Raw genomic sequence first — 20380 nt, forward strand, 5'->3', positions numbered from 1 at the left:
CGCTAAACACGGGGACCTTGCACCTACACTATTCTTGATGTTGCCTATCTCGCGCGTGGACTACTCAGTTTGTATATTTTGCTTATTTTTTTCATAGTTCCACACAACTTCTTCCTGTTTTCTTGATTGATCTGTGTTCAGTTTTTCAAGGCCTATCCACTGTGCCAACTTATAACTAAATTTGAGGGGGATGCGATACGGGGAGGTTCCCTTGTGAGATGATTTGTACCACGCACTACATGTTTTGATACATACAAAGAGCTTACAAACATACGACTATCACAGATGCTATGATATATCGTAACATTTGATGATGATGTCCTATGTTTTTAAAGGATCATGCATTCATTTACACAACTGTAATGCCTTTTACTCTAGTACAGAGACATCGATCTTTTTTCATACTAGTACAGAGACATTGAATTTTTTAATTTTTTTATTGCTAAAATAATGATCAAGTTATATATATATATATATGAACAACAGCCACGGTCTCCATGTCATCATATGAGAAAATTGCATGTTGCATGTAAGTTCTGCCAGTTATGCAAAGCATCGTTTTTTTTCCAAACAGCCCATTCTCAGTATAAAAGTAAACGTGTAATTTCTTCAATTAAATTGTTACAAAAATCGCAGCAGGTCTCGTTGCACGAGCTATCGATGGCCTTCAATAATTATATTACTAGCAGCGCGGGATAGTCGGGCGGTCTTGGGCGCCCTGTCTCGGTTCGGAGGTTCGAGTCCTCCCTCGGGCATGGCTCCGTGCATTGTCCTTAGCGTAAGTCAGTTTTTTGTTAATTACTTTTGAATACATAGGGGAAGTAAACAGTGATCAAGACGTTAACAAATATTTGCTACCGGAAACAGTCTTGATCACAATTTAATTATTACGGTGACCGGTTTCGACCACTCCTGTGGTCATCTTCAGGCCAGTGAGTAAGAACCTGGTAATGATTTACCACCAGGAGGAGGTTCTTTCTCATTGGCCTGAAGATGGCCACAGGAGTGGTCGAAACCGGTCACCGTAATAATTAAATTGTGATCAAGACTGTTTTTTATAGTAAACAGTTTCAATTAGATTAAATAGTGTGTAAGCTTATAGACTGATGACCTCAGCAGTTTGGTCCCATAAGATCTTACCACAAATTTCCAAATTACATTACTTGATCGAAACAAATCTGTCCCTTGAATATCGCTGCAGATATGGAAGTTTGGCACATTAATCATATGGCAAAACACTCTCGTCTTTACGCACTATCATCTGCCAAAACCTTGTTTCGATATCTCAAAACATTTGTAAGATATGAATAATTTATGAAAATTTCGTCCCAGTTTTTTCACTGACGCACTTTACATACACTCAATTTTCTCAAGATTGGAAATGGGGAGCTTTATCACTCCCAGTTTAAAGAATAATTCAGTAATTACCTGCAGGCAATCCACAGCAACATCTATCAGACACAAAACACAAATTTATAGCGACACCTGTTTTTCACAGAAAGCCAATAATTTCTTACAATTAGCTTACCTATTATCGAAACATCGGAATAAATATGACCATTAACGGCATGATACTTGCATAAATATCAAGAACTCAGATGGAAATCCACTTCTAAGCAAAGAAGGGAAAGCAGAAAGGAGGATGGACTATACAGAGGGTCTATACAGGGGCAATGTTCTAGACAATATTATAGAAATGGAAGAGGATATAGATGAAGATGAAATGGGAGATACGATACTGCGTGAAGAGTTTGACAGAGCACTGAAAGACCTGAGTCGAAACAAGGCCCCGGGAGTAGACAACATTCCATTAGAACTACTGACGGCCTTGGGAGAGTCAGTCCTGACAAAACTCTACCATCTGGTGAGCAAGATGTATGAGACAGGCGAAATACCCTCACATTTCAAGAAGAATATAATAATTCCAATCCCAAAGAAAGCAGGTGTTGACAGATGTGAAAATTACCGAACTATCAGTTTAATAAGTCACACCTGTAAGATACTAACGTGAATTCTTTTCAGACGAATGGAAAAACTGGTAGAAGCCGACCTCGGGGAAGATCAATTTGGATTCTGTAGAAATGTTGGAACACATGACGCAATACTGACCTTACGACTTATCTTAGAAGAAAGATTAAGGAAAGGCAAACCTACGTTTCTAGCGTTTGTAGACTTAGAGAAAGCTTCTGACAATGTTGACTGGAATACTCTCTTTCAAATTCTGAAGGTGGCAGGGGTAAAATACAGGGAGCGAAAGGCTATTTACAGTTTGTACAGAAACCAGATGGCAGTTATAAGAGTCGAGGGACATGAAAGGGAAGCAGTGGTTGGGAAGCGAGTGAGACAGGGTGGTAGCCTCTCCCCGATGTTATTCAGTCTGTATATTGAGCAAGCGGTAAAGGAAACAAAAGAAAAGTTCGCACTAAGTATTAAAATCCATGGAGAAGAAATAAAAACTTTGAGGCTCGCCGATGACATTGTAATTCTGTCAGAGCCAGGAAAGGACTTGCAAGAGGAGTTGAACGGAATGGACAGTGGATTGAAAGGCAAGGAAAGCGTTTCTGAAGAAAAGAAATCCGTTAACATCGAGTATTGATTTAAGTGTCAGGAAGTCGTTTCTGATAGTATTTGTATGAAGTGTAGCGATGTATGGAAGTGAAACGTGGATGATAAATAGTTTGGACAAGAGAATAGAAACTTTCGAAATGTGGTGCTACAGAAGAATGCTGAAGATTAGATGGGTAGATGACATAACTAATGAGGAGGTACTGAATAGAACTGGGGAGAAGAGGAGCTTGTGGCACAACTTGACCAGAAGAAGGGATCGGTTGGTAGGACATGTTCTGAGGCATCAAGGGATCACCAATTTGGTATTGGAGGGCAGCGTGGAGGGTAAAAATCGTAGAGGGAGACCAAGAGATGAATACACTAAACAGATTCAGAAGGATGTAGGCTGCAGTAGGTACTGGGAGATGAGGAAGCTTGCACAGGATAGAGTAGCATGGAGAGCTGCATGAAACGATTTTCAGGACTGAAGGCCACAACAACAACACAATGTCAAAAGTTAACTCATGTATATATATAAGTTCATGATAATGCAGTCTTACTGATTTCCTTTTTCTGACGGACACACGTCCAGATCGTTCGCTCTCAAAACTCCGCCATCTCTCTCCCCACATCCACCACTGCTGGCGGCTCACCTCCAACTGCGCAACGCTACGCGCTGTCGGATCCAAGTGCCCAACACTACACAAGCGAATATTCCAACAGCGCAAACGAGCCACAGACTGCACACAGCACAGCCAGTGATTTTGTGAGCGCTACGTGGCGCCGGCCTGATTGGCCGAGCGGTTCTAGGCGCTTCAGTCTGGAACCGCGCGACCGGTACGGTCGCAGGTTCGAATCCTGCCCCGGGCATGGATGTGTGTGATGTCCTTAGGTTAGTTAGGTTTAAGTAGTTCTAAGTTCTAGGGGACTGATGACCACAGATGTTAAGTCCCATAGTGCTCAGAGCCATTTGAACCATTTTTTCTCTACGTGGCGTTACCAACATAGAAACCTAAACAGCCTACTTACATTACGACATACAGACCAGACATGGCGTGTACACGTACGAATTTAACAATGACGTCCCAGCGTGTCTTCTAGGTTCCTCCCTTTTGACGTCACGCAGTGGGCGTATCACACCGTATAGGCTGCATATATACACTCCTGGAAATTGAAATAAGAACACCGTGAATTCATTGTCCCAGGAAGGGGAAACTTTATTGACACATTCCTGGGGTCAGATACATCACATGATCACACTGACAGAACCACAGGCACATAGACACAGGCAACAGAGCATGCACAATGTCGGCACTAGTACAGTGTATATCCACCTTTCGCAGCAATGCAGGCTGCTATTCTCCCATGGAGACGATCGTAGAGATGCTGGATGTAGTCCTGTGGAACGGCTTGCCATGCCATTTCCACCTGGCGCCTCAGTAGGACCAGCGTTCGTGCTGGACGTGCAGACCGCGTGAGACGACGCTTCATCCAGTCCCAAACATGCTCAATGGGGGACAGATCCGGAGATCTTGCTGGCCAGGGTAGTTGACTTACACCTTCTAGAGCACGTTGGGTGGCACGGGATACATGCGGACGTGCATTGTCCTGTTGGAACAGCAAGTTCCCTTGCCGGTCTAGGAATGGTAGAACGATGGGTTCGATGAAGGTTTGGATGTACCGTGCACTATTCAGTGTCCCCTCGACGATCACCAGAGGTGTACGGCCAGTGTATGAGATCGCTCCCCACACCACGATGCCGGGTGTTGGCCCTGTGTGCCTCGGTCGTATGCAGTCCTGATTGTGGCGCTCACCTGCACGGCGCCAAACACGCATACGACCATGATTGGCACCGAGGCAGAAGCGACTCTCATCGCTGAAGACGACACGTCTCGATTCGTCCCTCCATTCACGCCTGTCGCGACACCACTGGAGGCGGGCTGCACGATGTTGGGGCGTCAGCGGAAGACGGCCTAACGGTGTGCGGGACCTTAGCCCAGCTTCATGGAGACGGTTGCGAATGGTCCTCGCCGATACCCCAGGAGCAACAGTGTCCCTAATTTGCTGGGAAGTGGCGGTGCGGTCCCCTACGGCACTGCGTAGGATCCTACGGTCTTGGCGTGCATCCGTGCGTCGCTGCGGTCCGGTCCCAGGTCGACGGGCACGTGCACCTTCCGCCGACCACTGGCGACAACATCGATGTACTGTGGAGACCTCACGCCCCACGTGTTGAGCAATTCGGCGGTACGTCCACCCGGCCTCCCGCATGCTCACTATACGCCCTCGCTCAAAGTCCGTCAACTGCACATACGGTTCAGGTCCACGCTGTCGCGGCATGCTACCAGTGTTAAAGACTGCGATGGAGCTCCGTATGCCACGGCAAACTGGCTGACACTGACGGCGGCGGTGCACAAATGGTGCGCAGCTAGCGCCATTCGACGGCCAACACCGCGGTTCCTGGTGTGTCCGCTGTGCCGTGCGTGTGATCATTGCTTGTACAGCCCTCTCGCAGTGTCCGGAGCAAGTATGGTGGGTCTGACACACCGGTGTCAATGTGTTCTTTTTTCCATTTCCAGGAGTGTATCATTGTCTAGCCTCGCTGCTGTCCCGGCTCTAGTGGTTAGCTGTACAGTTCAGTTCGGCCTTGTTAGTGTCGAGCGGTGGCCCCCCTCCGCGTCTGGGGCACGTGTGGGAATGCGGAGCGGTTTATCAGCGGTGGCGAAAGGCCCAGAGATAGCGTTCGGTGCTGCTACCTGGAAACATTCCCGTGTCGCCGCTGAGGACGCACAACTGTTACGGTCTGAGACGGCGGCGTCTGCAGTGGTCAGAGAGATTCCGCAGGGCCCGTCGACCCGGCCTCGACTTGTGTCTACAGAATGGTTGGTCACAATTCGCTCCGTTCTTGGCCATAATCTGCCTTACCGTCTGTTCAGCAGAGGTAGGCTGAAGCGCCAAAGTAACAGGTGTAGGCATGTTTATTCGAATACAGAAATACGTAAACAAGCAGAGTACAGCGGTGCGGTCAGCAAAGCCTATATAATACACCAAGTGCCTTGCGCAGTTGATACGTCGGCTACAGTGGCAGGTCATCAAGATTTAAGTGCGTTTGAACGTGGTGCTACAGTCGGCGCACGAGCCATGGTACACAGCATCTCTGTGGTAGCGATGAAGTGCAGATTTTCCCGTACGACCATTTCACGAGTGTACCAGGATAACCGTGAAACATCAAGTCTCCGACATCGCTGCGGCCGGAAAAAGATCCTGCAAGAACGGGAGCAACGAAGGCTGAAGAGAATCGTTCAGCGTGACAGAAGTGCAGCCCTTCCGCGAATTGCTGCAGATTTCAGTGCTGGGCCATCGACAAGTGTCAGTGTCTGAACCATTCGACGAAACATCATCGATATCGGCTTTCGGAGCCGAAGGCCCAATCGTGTACCCTTGATGACTGCACGACACAACGCTTTACGCCTCGCCTGGTCCTGCCAACACCGTCATTGGACTCTTGATGACTGCAAACATGTTTCCCCATAGTCAGACGAGTCTCGTTTCAAATTGTATCTAGCGGATGGACGCGTACGGGCATGGAGACAACGTCATGAATCTATGGACCCTGCATGTCAGCAGGGAACTGTTCAAGCTGGTGGAGGCTCTGTAATGGTGTGGGGCGTGTACAGTTGGAGTGATATGGGACCCCTGATACGTCTAGACACGACTCTGACAGGTGACATGTACGTAAGCATCCTGTCTGATCACCTGCATCCATTCGTGTCCATTGTCCATTCCAACGGACTTGGGCAATTCCAGCAGGACAATGCGACACCCCACACGCCCACAATTGCTTACAGAGTGGCTCCAAGAGCACCATTCTGAATTTACACCCTTCCGCCGGCCCCCAAAATCCACAGACATGGACATTATTGAGCATATCTAGGGTGGCTTGCAGCATGCTATTCAAGAAAGATCTCCACACCTCGTACTCTTACGGCTTTATGGACAGCCCTGCATGGTTCATGGTGTCACTTCCCTGCAGCACTGCTTCAGACGTTAGTCCAGGAATCAGTACCCAGAACGACCATCTCTGGCCGTAATAACGGCCTCGATACACCTGGGCATTGAGTCAAACAGAGCTGGGATGGCGTGTACAAGTACAGCTGCCCGTGCATCTTCAACACGATACCGCAGTTCATCGAGAGTAGTGACTGGCGTATTGTGACGAGCCAGTTGCTCGGCCACCATTGACCAAACGTTTTCAATTGCTGAGAGTTCTGGATAATGTGGTGGCTATGGCAGCAGTCGAACATTTTCTGTATCCAGAAAGGCCCGTACAGGACCTGCAGTATGCGGTCGTGCATTATCCTGCTGAAATGTAGGGTTTCGCAGGGATCGAATGAAGCGTAGAGCCACGGGTCGTAACACATCTGAAATGTAACGTCCACTGTTCAAAGTGCCGTCAATGAGAACAAGAGGTGACCGATACGTATAAGCAATGGTTCCCCATTGCATCACACCGGGTGATACGCCAGTATGGCGATGACGAATACACGCTTCCAATGTCGGGCAAACACGGATGCGACCATCGTGATCGTGTCAACAGAACCTGGATTCATTCGTGTTGCGGCACATGGTTGCTCGTGGAGGCCCTACACGATATTAAGCGCGTGTACCAGTTTCTTTGCCTCTCCAGTATAGTACGACGAGCCGAAACATTATTACTACCTGTCCAGATTTTGAACGCAGCGTCGTAGCGTGAGTCCGAGAAGTCCTCGGCGTGTTTCCGTGCGAACCTGGCAACAGGTGTAGGTAAAATCTATTGCGTTATTAGGCCGCGTCATATTTCTACTAAAATGATCGAACGTTTCGACCCCTCTGCTCGGATCTTCCTGAGGATCTACTGCTACATCTCAGTGTTCTAGCGGTAGTGGACACCAGAAGTTCGTGATCAAGATCCCAGCAGAGGAGTCGAAACGTCGATCATTTTAGTAGAAAAATGACACGGCCTAATAACCCAGAAGGTCATGAGGAAGATCCCAGCAGAGGAGTCGGAAAGTCCGATCATTTTAGTAGAAATATGACGCGGCCTAATAACCCAGCAGATTTTACCTACAGCGACAACGGCCACGAAAGCGTGCAGAATTACATGGCAACAGGTGTCTACGAGGAGGTGAAAGCAACGCTCATAAATTTGTGTAGGAGCAGATGTCACAGTATAGCGTCCCAGGCGTCTTGACTGAGATGCAGCAAATTTGACCACCCAAGCATTAAAGTTAGTTGACTCTCATACTCCCCGAATTTTACGACGAAGCAATTTCCATGCTCGTCCATCGCTACGAGAAGTGCCTTAATTTAAATGACAACTATGTAGAAAAGTAGTATTTAAGTGTGGCTTTCATTTGTATGTAATAAAAAAATTTTGCAATGCTTTATTTATTTTTAATTCCAAAACGTAATGTAGTTAGTGGATAGCCCTCGTACTACTACACCAGTGGGGGCGGGGGAATAATAATCTTTGGCGGTATTTCTGGCACTGTGACTCAGTGTAGCCACCTTTCATGATGTCCACGCACATTGCACGCTCTTTCGCGACAGTAGTCAGTTAAAGTACGGTGAGGGCCTCGTAAGCCGAAAGCCAGTGGACACAGTAAGCTATCGCTGCAAGACATGCGCCCTACCGCGCCGTACACGTGTAAACGCAGAGAGTTTTCGACGGCCGTTTTCGCGCCCCGCCGCCTCGTCGCTAACGACCGCCATCTCGGCGGCGCCCTCGGCCGCGGGCAGGCCCTCGTCCACGCCCGTAACGACCTCATTGTCTGCCGCACTGCCGCGCCGCAAACACCCTCCACCTCGCACCGCGGGCCGGGTATAAATTATACCACACGACGAAGGCTGGCAGAGGTGGGGCGGGGGGAGCAGAGGGGTAAAGGAAACCACAGCGCAGACCGTGCCAACTTTTTTTTTTTTTTTTTTTTTTTTTTTTTTTTTTTTTTTTTTTTTACCTGACGAAGGAAACGCCGCGTAACTCCGAAACACGCAACTGTGGCTGCGGTAATTAATGCGACTGTTAGAGCATCGGGACGGCCTTCCCTGTGGTTGGCGCACAGAAAAAGTTGACTAGACTGGCAGTGGTGAGGTCGTTGCGCTTCTTCACTTCCAGCTGATGAGGCCGCTCTGTTACTGGACCGCTCCAGTGGCGGGGCATCTCGAACGGAATGGTCTTCGCTTCATCCAGCGTGGATTCGGAAAAGTTCTCTCGAGCGAAACACCGATGCCGCTTTTGTCACGTGACGTCCTGAAGCTATGCGTCGAGACAGTTGCGTGGCAGCAACTTCCGAAAAGCATTTGAGTCGGAATACTATAGTCGCTCGTACAGCCGGCCGATGTGGCCGAGCGGTTCTAGACACTTCAGTCTGGAACCGCGCGTCCGCTACGGTCGCAGGTTCAAATCCTGCCTTGGGCATGGATGTGTGTGATGTCCTTAGGTCAGTTAGGTTTAAGTAGTTCTAAGTTGTAGGGGACTGATGACCTCAGCAGTTAAGTCGCATAGAGCTCAGAGCCAAACTCTTCCCGTGAGTGGGCGGGCATTATCTTGTTGAAATGCAATTATATTTTGGCTGATCTGTGTATATCCCCTTACTTCATCCGATAACTGTACTTTGCTTCGTCTCCTCAGATTTTATACACTACTGGCCATTACAACTGCTACACCACGAAGATGACGTGCTACAGACGCGAAATTTAACCGACAGGAAGAAGATGCTGTGTTTTTCAAATGATTAGCTTCTCAGAGCATTCACACAAGGTTGGCGCCGGTGGTGACATCTACAACGTGCTGACATGAGGAAAGTTTCCGACCGATTTCTCATACACAAACAGCAGCTGACCGGTGTTGCCTGGTGAAACGTTGTTGCGATGCCTCGTGTAAGGAGGAGAAATGCGTACCATCACGTTTCCGACTTTGATAAAGGTCGGGTTGTAGCCTATCGCGATTGCGGTTTTTCGTATCGCGACGTTGCTGCTCGCGTTGGTCGAGATGCAATGACTTTTGCCAGAATATGGAATCGGTGGGTTCAGGAGGGTAATATGGAACGCCGTGCAGGATCCCAACGGCCTCGTATCACTAGCAGTCGAGATGACAGGCAGCTTATCCGTACGGCTGTAACGGATCGTGCAGCCACGTCTCGATCCCTGGAGTCAACAGATGGGGACGTTTGAAAGACAACAACCATCTGCCCGAACACTTCGACGACGTTTGCAGCAGCACGGACTGTCAGCTCGGAGACCGTGGCTGCGGTTACCCTTGACGCTGCATCACAGACAGGAGCGCCTGCTGTGGTGTACTCGACGACGAACCTGGGTGCCCGAATGGCAAAACGTCATTTTTTCGGGCGACTCCAGGTTCTGTTTACAACATCACGATGGTCGCATCCGTGATTGGCGTATCACCCGGCGTGATGGTAAGGGCCTATGGGGTGCCATTGGTTACACGTCTCGGTCACATCTTGTTCGCATTGACGGCACTTTGAACAGTGGACGTTACATTTCAGATGTGTTACTACCCGTGGCTCTACCATTCTTTCGATCCCTGCGAAACCCTAAATTTCAGCAGGATAATGCACGACCGCATGTTGCGGGTCCTGTACGGGCCTTTCTGGATACAGAAAACGTTCGACTGCTGCCCTGGCTAGCACATTGTCCAGATCTCTCACCAATTGGAAACTTCTGGTCAATGGTGGCCGAGCAACTGGCTCGTCACAACACGCCAGTCGCTACTCTCGATGAACTGTGGTATCGTGTTGAAGCTGCATGGGCAGCTGTACCTGTACACGCCATCCGAGCTCTGTTTGACTCAATGCCCAGGCGTATCGAGGCCGTTATTACGGCGAGAGGTGGTTGTTGTTTGTCCAGATTTCTCAGTATCTATGCACCCAAATTGCGTGAAAATGTAATCACATGTCAGTTCTAGTATAACATATTTGTCGAATGAATACCTGCTTATCATCTGTATTTCTTCTTGGTGTAGCAGTTGTAATGACGAATAGTGTATTAATGAGGGTGCGATCAGATGGTATTGTGAAGCGATATTTGTGACTGAACTAAGGATTGCTTGATTAGGAGGTCGCAAGGTGTTAGCCTAAATGTACAGTAGGGCACTAAAGTCTATTTACACCCTAAAAATAGCACTTCAAGACAAAATCAATCAAGCAAATATTATGTATTCACCTTTCGTGACATAAACAGGCCCGTCAGGATTGGTTCAAATGGCTCTGAGCACTATGGGACTTATCTTCTGAGGTCATCAGTCCCCTAGAACTTAGAACTACTTAAACCTAACTAACGTAAGGACAGCACACACATCCATGCCCGAGGCAAGATTCGAACCTGCGACCGTAGCAGCAGCGCGGTTCCGGACTGAAGTGCCCAGAACCGCTCAGTCATAACGGCCGACTGATGGCGTTGGTACCGGAAATGATATACACTTTCTGCCGAAGGTCCGAAACATCGGCATAGGTGGAACTGAACAATGCCGACACGAAGTCAAGTTTAACTCGTTTCACAAACGCCACAGACTACAGACGAAGGCGCCATTGGAAGCGTTCCACACCGCTGCCTGTACAACCGGCGACATTCTCTTGGCGACAGCTTCTTCTTTCTGACGTGGTCGGTCTGGTGTGCTGTTTGCTGTCGCTCGCTGCCGTGTTTGCCCATCTCATCACACACAGACACACCCACACCCACACACACCGACTGACGGCGTTGCGGCATACTTCCTTCTAGCGACCGCCTGGCAGATGTAACCGTACAGGGGAAACAGAGATCGGACTGGATTCTGGAAAATTGTGGTAGGTTCCTATGGGACCAAACTGCTTAGCTCATCGGTCCCTAGGCTTACACACTACTTAGTCTTACTTAAACTAACTTACTCTAATGGCAACAGACACACACTAATGCCCGAGGGAGGACTCGAACCTGCAACAGTAGCGGTCGCGCGGTTCCAGACTTATGAACAGGTTTCGGGAAGAGAAGATGCGAAGAGACCAAAATAACAAGTTCAAACGCGCTCTGTAACGGGGCATTACGAAGAAAGAAGAAGAAAAGAGAAAGCTGAAGATGTGCTTTCGTTCTTACACAGTAGTATGGGTCTCGTGCGATATTAAAGTAGGTCTACACACACACACACACACACACACACACACACACACACACACACACACACACACACACACAATACTCGTGTGGTGAGTGAGACAAGAGATATGCGTAGGAGCCAGTTGGTGCAGGGCGGAGGGTGCCTTATCTGTTGACCTGGAGTGACTTCTGTCAGCTCGCGCGATTCCCGGAAAATCCGAAACGCGGACCGTCTTATCGCACAATATAGCCGCTCGCTGCCGAGACGGCGAGAAAACAGGAAGGGAAAACTTGGACGACTCCAGGAAAAAAAAAAGTGGAAGTCTTGATACAAATTTTCCTGTTCAGTGTGTGTGTGCGCGCGCGCGAGCGCTGTATAAGATACTGCGATTCAAAGTTTGCTCTAGGGGCAAATTAGCGGCGGAGGAGAGAGAAATTTTCGCTGAAGACGTCGCCGCGCGCGTGAAGGTGATAATTGCCAGACTTGTTAGCCGTTTCCGAGAATGTACTGTGCACACTTTGCCCTCGCGATTTTAACCCGCGTCTTACCTCTGAAGCTGCTCGTTCGATTTTGATGACACTTGTCACGACGAAGGGACACACCGCCGAGAGCAGAATCGCACACTCGTTTCTTCGATTAGGACTTCAGTCTTCCGAGTCGTATTTAACATTTGCCTTCCACGCCCAGGTGTTCTTGATTGCGAAAGGGAAAGGTCCAGAGTTCGAGTCTCGGTGCGGCACGCAGTTTTGATCTGCCAGGTAGTTTCATATCACCGCACACTCAGCTGCAGAGTGAAAATTTCATTGTACATCAGAATGGCCGGACGCCAGTTTCACCTAGGGCTGTTAACAGGGTATAGATATATCGATACTTTTTCCGGTACATCGAGTGCTGCTGACATTTTTTTTTTTTTTTAAATACTGGTGTATCGAATTCCAGGTTGTTGTTGTGGTCTTCAGTCCTGAGACTGGTTTGATGCAGCTCTCCATGCTACTCTATCCTGTGCAAGCTTCTTCATCTCCCAGTACTTGCTGCAGGCTACATCCTTCCGAATCTGCTTAGTGTATTCATCTCGTGGTCTCCCTCTACGATTTTTACTCGTATTCTCACATTCCCTGTTGCTTCTCAGAGTCTAGAAAGGTCATTATGTCTGTATACGAAATATGTTCCACGCTTCTACAACATTTAGATGCCAGTGAAATTGGCCGGTAGTATTGGGCATCCGATTTTCTGCCGTTTTCATAGATTGTTCTGACCTGGGCCTTTTTCCAGTCCCGTGGAACTTTCAGCTGTTCCAGTGATCTCTGATAGATGGCGGGGCGGCATTTGCTCAGCACAAAGTGCTCTGAGCACTATGGGACTCAACTGATGTGGTCATCAGTCCCCTATAATTTAGAACTACTTAAACCTAACTAACCTAAGGACATCACACATATCCATGCCCGAGGCAGGATTCGAATCTGCGACTGTAGCAGTCGCACGGTTCCGGACTGCGCGCCTAGAACCGCGAGACCACCGCCGCCGGCACACACAAAGTTATCTCTAAATATTAGTCTTTGTAAGGAGTAACACCCGTCAAGTATCTGGCTGTCACTATTCGAAATGATCTCAAATGGAACGATCAGATTACACAATTAACAGGTAAGACGGACTCTAGATTGCTGTTTATTGGTAGAATCCTGAAGCGATGCAGCTCTTCAACGAAGGAGATAGCTTACAATACTGTCTTTCGTCCAGTCTTTGCAGTATTGTTCGTCTGTATGGGACCCTTAGCAGTTGGGACTCATTCAAGAGATTGAGAAGGTGCAAAGAAGAGCGGCGAGATTCGTGACTGGTACATTTAGCCATCGCGAGAGCGTTACAAATCTCACAGAAAGTTTGAAATGGGACACACTTGAAGATAGACGGAAGTGGCTGCTCACTAAATTCCGAAATCCGATCTTCGCCGAGGATGTAGAGCGTATATTATTACCACCAACTTTCAAATCTCGCAGTGATCACCATTCAAAGATGAGGGAAATTAGAGCTCGTACTGAAGAGTTCAGACCGCCGTTTTTCCCTCGAAGGATCCGCAAGTGGAACAAAAAAAAAAAGGTTCAAATGGCTCTGAGCACTATGGGACTTAACATCAGTCCCGTAGAACTTAGTAGTACTTAAACCTAACTAACATCAGGACATGACATAACACCCAGCCATCACAAGGCAGAGAAAATCCCTGACCCCGCCGGGAATCGAACCCGGGAACCCGGGCGTGGGAAGCGAGAACGCTACCGCACGACCACGAGCTGCGGATCAAGTGGAACAGAGGGGGGAAGGGGGGGGGGGGGGGGGGAAGGGATGTGGCTTTGGTGCCAATAGTTCCCTCCGCCACACACCACTTGGTGGCTAGCGGAGTATATATGTAGATGCAGATATCCGCATCGGGTGACGCCTGTTGTCTAAGGATGACACGGCGGCCGGTCGGTACCGTTGGGCCCTTCATGGCCGAAAGTTCAGCAGGTGGCAGTCAATCTTGCGGTGAGCCACGGTCATATTGTTTTGTCTCATCAGCGTTATGTTAAACCACCTCTCTCTCTCTCTCTCTCTCTCTCTCTCTCTCTCTCTGTGTATGTGTGTGTGTGTGTGTGTGTGTGTTCTCGTAGCGAGTGAGCTGCCAGACAACATTACCAGCTCGTGATTTGTGACTACTGTCCCCTTTTACTCTCACTCGCTGAGCAAAGTGTCCGGTTTCCCAATAAAACTGTCCCCTTCGCCCCCCCTCCCCCTCCCTCTCCCCCCCCCCCCCCTACCCACACACAACGAGCGCGGAGGGAACTTACGACAGTCGGCGCTGTTGTGATTTATCGCGCGCCCCACCGGTCGATTATCGATCTATCGCGGAGTTTCAATCAGGCGCTGCGGAACATTGCAAAAGCGAAGGCGGAAGACAAAAAAAGTTCGCATCGGGAAATCCGCCTGAGAGTTACGACGTGTGTAAAGTCTCTGAATCACCACTCCCGGACAAACACTGCGTGTCCTGCAGACCGCGGACTCACCGCGAGGTAAGGTGCTCGGGCGAAATGTTAGTGACCACACGGTGATCGCTTTGGAGCGCAGTAGACGGTGTGTAACTACACTACTGGCCATTGAAATTGTTACACCAAGAAGAAATGCAGATGATAATCGGCTATTCATTGGACAAATATACTAGAACTGACATGTGATTACATTTTCTCGCAATTTGGGTGCATAGGTCCTGAGAAATCAGTGCCCAGAACAACCACCTCTGGCCGTAATAACGGCCTCGATACGCCTGGGCATTGAGTCAAACAGAGCTCGGATGGCGTGTATAGGTACAGCTGCCCATGCAGCTTCAACACGATACCACAGTACATGAAGAGTAGTGACTGGCGTATTGTGACGAGCCAGTTGCTCGGCCACCACTGAACAGACGTTTTCAATTGGTGAGAGATCTGGAGAATGTGCTGGCCAGGACAGCAGTCGGACATTTTCTGTATCCATTCGTGCTGACCTAAGTCTCGGCAGTGAAGTGATGTATCGGCGCACAGTTGACTGCATGGAAGCAGCAGTCGTGTGTGGACGTGATCGCGACTGCACCGGGAATGGAGTTGTCCGGGATTTCGACGTGCACTGTCTACAGGCAATGATGCACCATCCGCTACCATGTATGAAGGCGTAGCGAGAGCGGTCGTAAAACCATTTTCCACAACTTTTAAGACACAGTCCCATTGTAACCCGACATGAATTGCTGCCGTCACTGGACGGAGGTTCCGAGCAAGACAGACAGCGTACGCCTTCTGGGCGGATGTTTCAAGTGAAGAGGAGGCACAAATAGAAAAGAGAGTTCACAGTGAAAAGGAATGCTATTAGTCTGTGGCGAACCATTGGAGACCACGTGCTCAGAAATACGAGGGGAGCGTACGCGGTCGAATGCTCGGTAACAGCAAGAAAATTTGCTATAATCCAAATCGAGCATCGAAAAAGCACTGGTTAAAACCATTCGCATGCAAAGCTGCGCGTCTTAACCTTGCGAGGCATCTAAGTGGCCAATTATTCAAGGTCTGAGACAGGTATGGACTTCCTTCGTAGGTGGAGGGGGGGGTGTAAGACGCCATCTCCAAATTGCGGCTGTGGGTTAGGTAGTCAAACTGTTCGTCACGTAGTTACAGAATGTCCCCCGATGGCAAAGAACGACGCAATTAATGACTGTAAGTCACATGTCTTATTCTTTTTTAAAAATTGGTTTGATGTACTAATTACCACATAAAGAAAGCAGTCCGCCTTCAGGCCACAAGTGGCCCATCGGGAACGTCCGACCGCCGTGTCATCCTCAGTGAAGGATGCCGATAGGAGGGGTTCTCTCGGTCGTTATGATGGTATTCGTGGCCGGAGCCGCTACTATTCGGTCGAGCAGCTCCTCAATTGGCATCACGAGACTGAGTCCACTGCGAAAAATGGCAACAGCGCATGGCGGCTCGGGTGGTCACCCATCCAAGTGCCGGCCGCGCCCGACAGCGCTTAACTTCGGTGGTCTCACGGGAACCGGTGTATCCACTGCGGCAAGGCCGTTACCCTAACTACCTCTTGAAATAATTAATGTCGTCTTTCTTTTCCCCTTACAATTTCCCGCCACTTCGACGAGTTGGGTCCCCGTGACCCCGTGATGATGAAATGATGAAGGCGACACCAGAGATGTACTGATTCTCCTCCCAGCCAGGCTGCTCCTATCGCCGCCGCAGCCATTAAAGCAACTCAAGCGTGACGCAACGCAGACATAAAGAGTACACGTTTACTGAAGCACAGTGCTTAAAGCAGCCCAGCTTGCGTTTCCACTAGCCTGGCAAGCTTCACGAGAGCCGTTCAGCCTTGTGCACCTGACAACAGGTTGCGTTGTCAGTCCAACGTGACTGCGGAAGAGCCAGGTGTAGGAGTGTTTGCGTATGGAGTTTCGCTGCAGCTCAGCTATCACAACGGTGGGATCAGGAAAAGTAGCGAATCAGAGTTAAAGGATATTGGGGAGGAATTAAGAATTGGGGAATATATACGAGTCACGAGGCAAAGGAAACTGAGGAGAGATTGAAAACTCTGGAATATATACCAGTCACGAAGCAAAGGAGATTGAGGAGAAATTAAGAATTGGGGAAAATATACAAGTCATGATCCAAAGGAGATTGAGAAGAAATTAAGAACTGGGGAATATATACCAGTGATGAAGCAAAGGAGATTGAGGAGAAATTAAGAATTGGGGAATATATACGGCTCACTAAGTAAAGGGGATTGAGGAGAGATTAAAAACTCGGGAATATATGTCAGTCATGAAGCAAAGGAGATTCAGGAGAAATTAAGAATTGGGGAATATATATGACTCACGAAGCAAAGGAGATTGAGGAGAAATTAAGAACTGGGTTTATATGCCAGTCATGAAGTAAAAGATATTGAGGAAAAATTAAGAATTGGGGAATATATACAAGTCACGAACCAAAGGAGATTGAGGAGAAATTAAGAACTGTGGAATACGTACCAGGAGATTGAGGGGAAATTAAGAATTGGGGTATATATACGAATCACGAGGCAAACGAGATTGAGGAGAAATTAAGATTTGGGCAATATGTACACGAGTCATGAAGCAGAGTCCAAGTGCAGCATGGAAAAAGTTGTCGTGTGTTTATGAGGCAGCAGCACATAAACTGGTAGATATGTATACGATCTTACTAAACGCTAATTCGGGAACCTACGTTACGACATGTTTGTAAATTTGACCAATAGTTTTCTCAATCCATAAATATTTGAAAGAGGACAAGGACCTAGTGGCTGACAAGTGTTTGTGGAACAGTTAATAGGCTTTCTAAATTGGGGAACAGATTGACTGAAATTTAAAAAAATGGGTCAGTGGGTATTAAAAACACATTCTGATGGTATGCAACGTACTGCGAACGAAACTTAGTATGAAAGAAAAGCTTCTTTCTTCAGACATGTACTTTTTAGACTAACATAATATCAAAAACGAACTTATTGTTTACTAAAGTGCATCTGGGGACTTAAGAATGAACTGTTTGGCCACTCAGAATGAATTCAGCGAACCCGCAGCGCACTTAATGGAAAAAGTAATTGACATTGGTGTAACTGGGATCATATTTTGCTGAGAGACCCTAAGCTTACAGAAAGGAGACATCCCAAATTTTACTGCAATTAACGTTGCAGTATAATAGACATCTTCAAGATCTAGGGTTGTTCAGAGTCGGTTCTGCTTACTACAGAAAATATCTAGTGTAGGTGATCTGCCAGTACTAGACGAAGGACAGTGAAGTTGCAGAGAGAACCATTTATATCTATATAAATAAATAACTCAGAAATTCGCCGAAAAGGAAAAAAGAACAAATAAAATCCACCATTTTCTGGCCTCCAGTGACCCAGAATGAATATGTATTGCACTGAGCCTCGTCTGTGATGCTTTGGTCCGGACCATGCTCGGAACGCTACGATGAAACTGATACACAGCATGGACGGGTTAAAAGTGAAACGTGTACATCTATGGACAACACACAGACACACACAGACACACACACACACACACACACACACACACACACACACACACACACACACACACAGTCCCGAGCGAGGAAAATCGCCGAACCGGTAGGGAATCGAACCCGCAACGCTAGGACGCAGTAACAGTATTGTTGACCATACTACACGACGAGTCGCGGAACAATTACAACGGAACTTCACTTGTCGAAACGGAGAACGCACAACGCCTTCCTTTGTCGCACAGGGAATCCATATGAATAATGTCCCAGTTACAAGTTTTAACAGTATGAAATGTAAGCGTTGTCGAGTGTTGGTTCTACGTCACAATTAAACAGTAACTCTAGACAGTTTTAGATAAGAGCATTCGCGAGTGCTGGTTTTGCCGCTTCCGGCGCCACGTACGCAAAATTGCGTTTACTGTTCTGCAGTTTACTGAGAGTGAATCTGTAAAGTCAGCTCAGCGTGCGTTTTGCTTAGAGTTTGTGATTTTCCATATGGCGAAAACATGCACCGATGCTATAGTCATTTCGAACCAAAAGTGTCGCAAGAGGATGTAGATCAATTCAGAGCATGTTACCTTCGTACATCTTTTAGATCATATTAGATTCAGTTTTCGTTCCATACACCCAAAAAAATGAAATGGTTCTCGTGGGTGTGGAACATGTCAGAAAGCATAACATAAAAACATAAAACATTTGAATATAATACTTACTACCCTGATCATTTGTCAGGAGAGAGTCGAAATTGGTTAATACAATGAAGTGAACTGGAACAGCTAACATTTACAGATTTAACATACTATCAGAATGAAGCACTGTTATGCACCATTAACAAAATTATCATACACAAAATACCTAATCTTGACTGTTGTGACAAAGTGTTGTCAAAACTGAAATCTAACCGATATTTTTACTTAAGCTGCCTTAACAGTCTCTGTTAAGATATTCATGTATAGAGAAGAAGGAATTGACTATCAAAAAGTCTTTCAAACTCTGTTCAAACCTTGCTTTATCTGAAACCAAGTTTTTAATGGTTGCTGGTAATTTATTGTAAATTTGTATTCGTGAATATTGGACCCCTTCTCGGACCAAGGTAAGTGATTTTAGGTCGTTATGTAGATTGTTATTATTCCTAGTATTGATGCTATGTATTGAGCTATTGGTCGGAAATAGAGATGTATTACTTGCAACAAATTTCATTAAGGAATAAACATACTGAAAAGCAGTGGTTAGAATGCAAAGTACCTTGAACAGGTTTCTACGAGATGTTCTCGAATTTACACCACAAATGATTCTTCTTATACGGTTTTGCACATTAAAACCTTTTGCTCGGTTTGATGAGTTAACCCAGAATATCTTCCCGTATGACATAACAGAATGAAAGTAAGCAAAGTATGCAAGTTTTTTTTATATTTATATCTCCTACATATGACATCATTTTTACAGCAAACACAGACTTGTTTAGGCGCTTAAGCAATTTTCTGGTATGCCTTTCCCAACTGAATTTATCATCGAGTTGTAACCTCAGAAATTTAACACTGTCAATCTCTTCCAACTGCATGTCTTCATATGTTAGGCACATGCTGGAAGGAAATCTCTTACATGTTCTGAACGGCATATAGTGGGTCTTCTCAAAGTTTAATGACAGTGAATTACCTTTAAACCGCTTATTAATGTCAGTGAAAATTTTATTAGCAGCTGTTTCTTAATCTGTACTTGACTTGCTACTTATTGCAATGCTTGTATCATCTGCAAACAAAAAAATTTAGCATCTGGCAATGTAACAGACGAGTGGTCATTAATATACACAAGAAAAAGCAATGGACTCAAGATGGAACCTTGAGGAACATCAGATGTAATTAATTCCCAGTCAGATGAAGACTGGCTGCTTACTGCGCAGGTATTTCGCAACGACACCCTTTGTTTCCTGTTAGATAGATAAGACTCAAACCATTTCGAAGCATTGCCGGTGACACCACAATATTCTAATTTACTTCATAGAATTCTGTGGTTCACACAGTCAAAGGCTTTTGACAAGTCACAGAAAATGAAGTCTGTTCGCAAAGCAAGACTTGAATTTCATTTGCCAAAGGCGACAGTTTGACAGATCACTATTTTTCTACTCGGACCCCTCAAACCTAGGTAAAATATTCCTTCTTCTGGCAGTACATCTGACACT

The 20380-nt window shown here is 47.0% G+C and overlaps 1 protein-coding gene and 1 pseudogene across 31 annotated transcripts in view; one reads left to right on the plus strand and one right to left on the minus strand.

Moving 5' to 3' along the window:
- Positions 1-20380, plus strand: part of LOC126295245 (basement membrane-specific heparan sulfate proteoglycan core protein) — a 1297357-nt gene that overhangs the window by 122447 nt on the left and 1154530 nt on the right. The gene's annotated exons all lie outside the window — the stretch shown is intronic.
- Positions 16127-16244, minus strand: LOC126295548 (5S ribosomal RNA; annotated as a pseudogene).

The sequence above is a fragment of the Schistocerca gregaria genome, chromosome 11 (assembly GCF_023897955.1).
Source record: "Schistocerca gregaria isolate iqSchGreg1 chromosome 11, iqSchGreg1.2, whole genome shotgun sequence".
Lineage (NCBI taxonomy): Eukaryota > Metazoa > Arthropoda > Insecta > Orthoptera > Acrididae > Schistocerca > Schistocerca gregaria.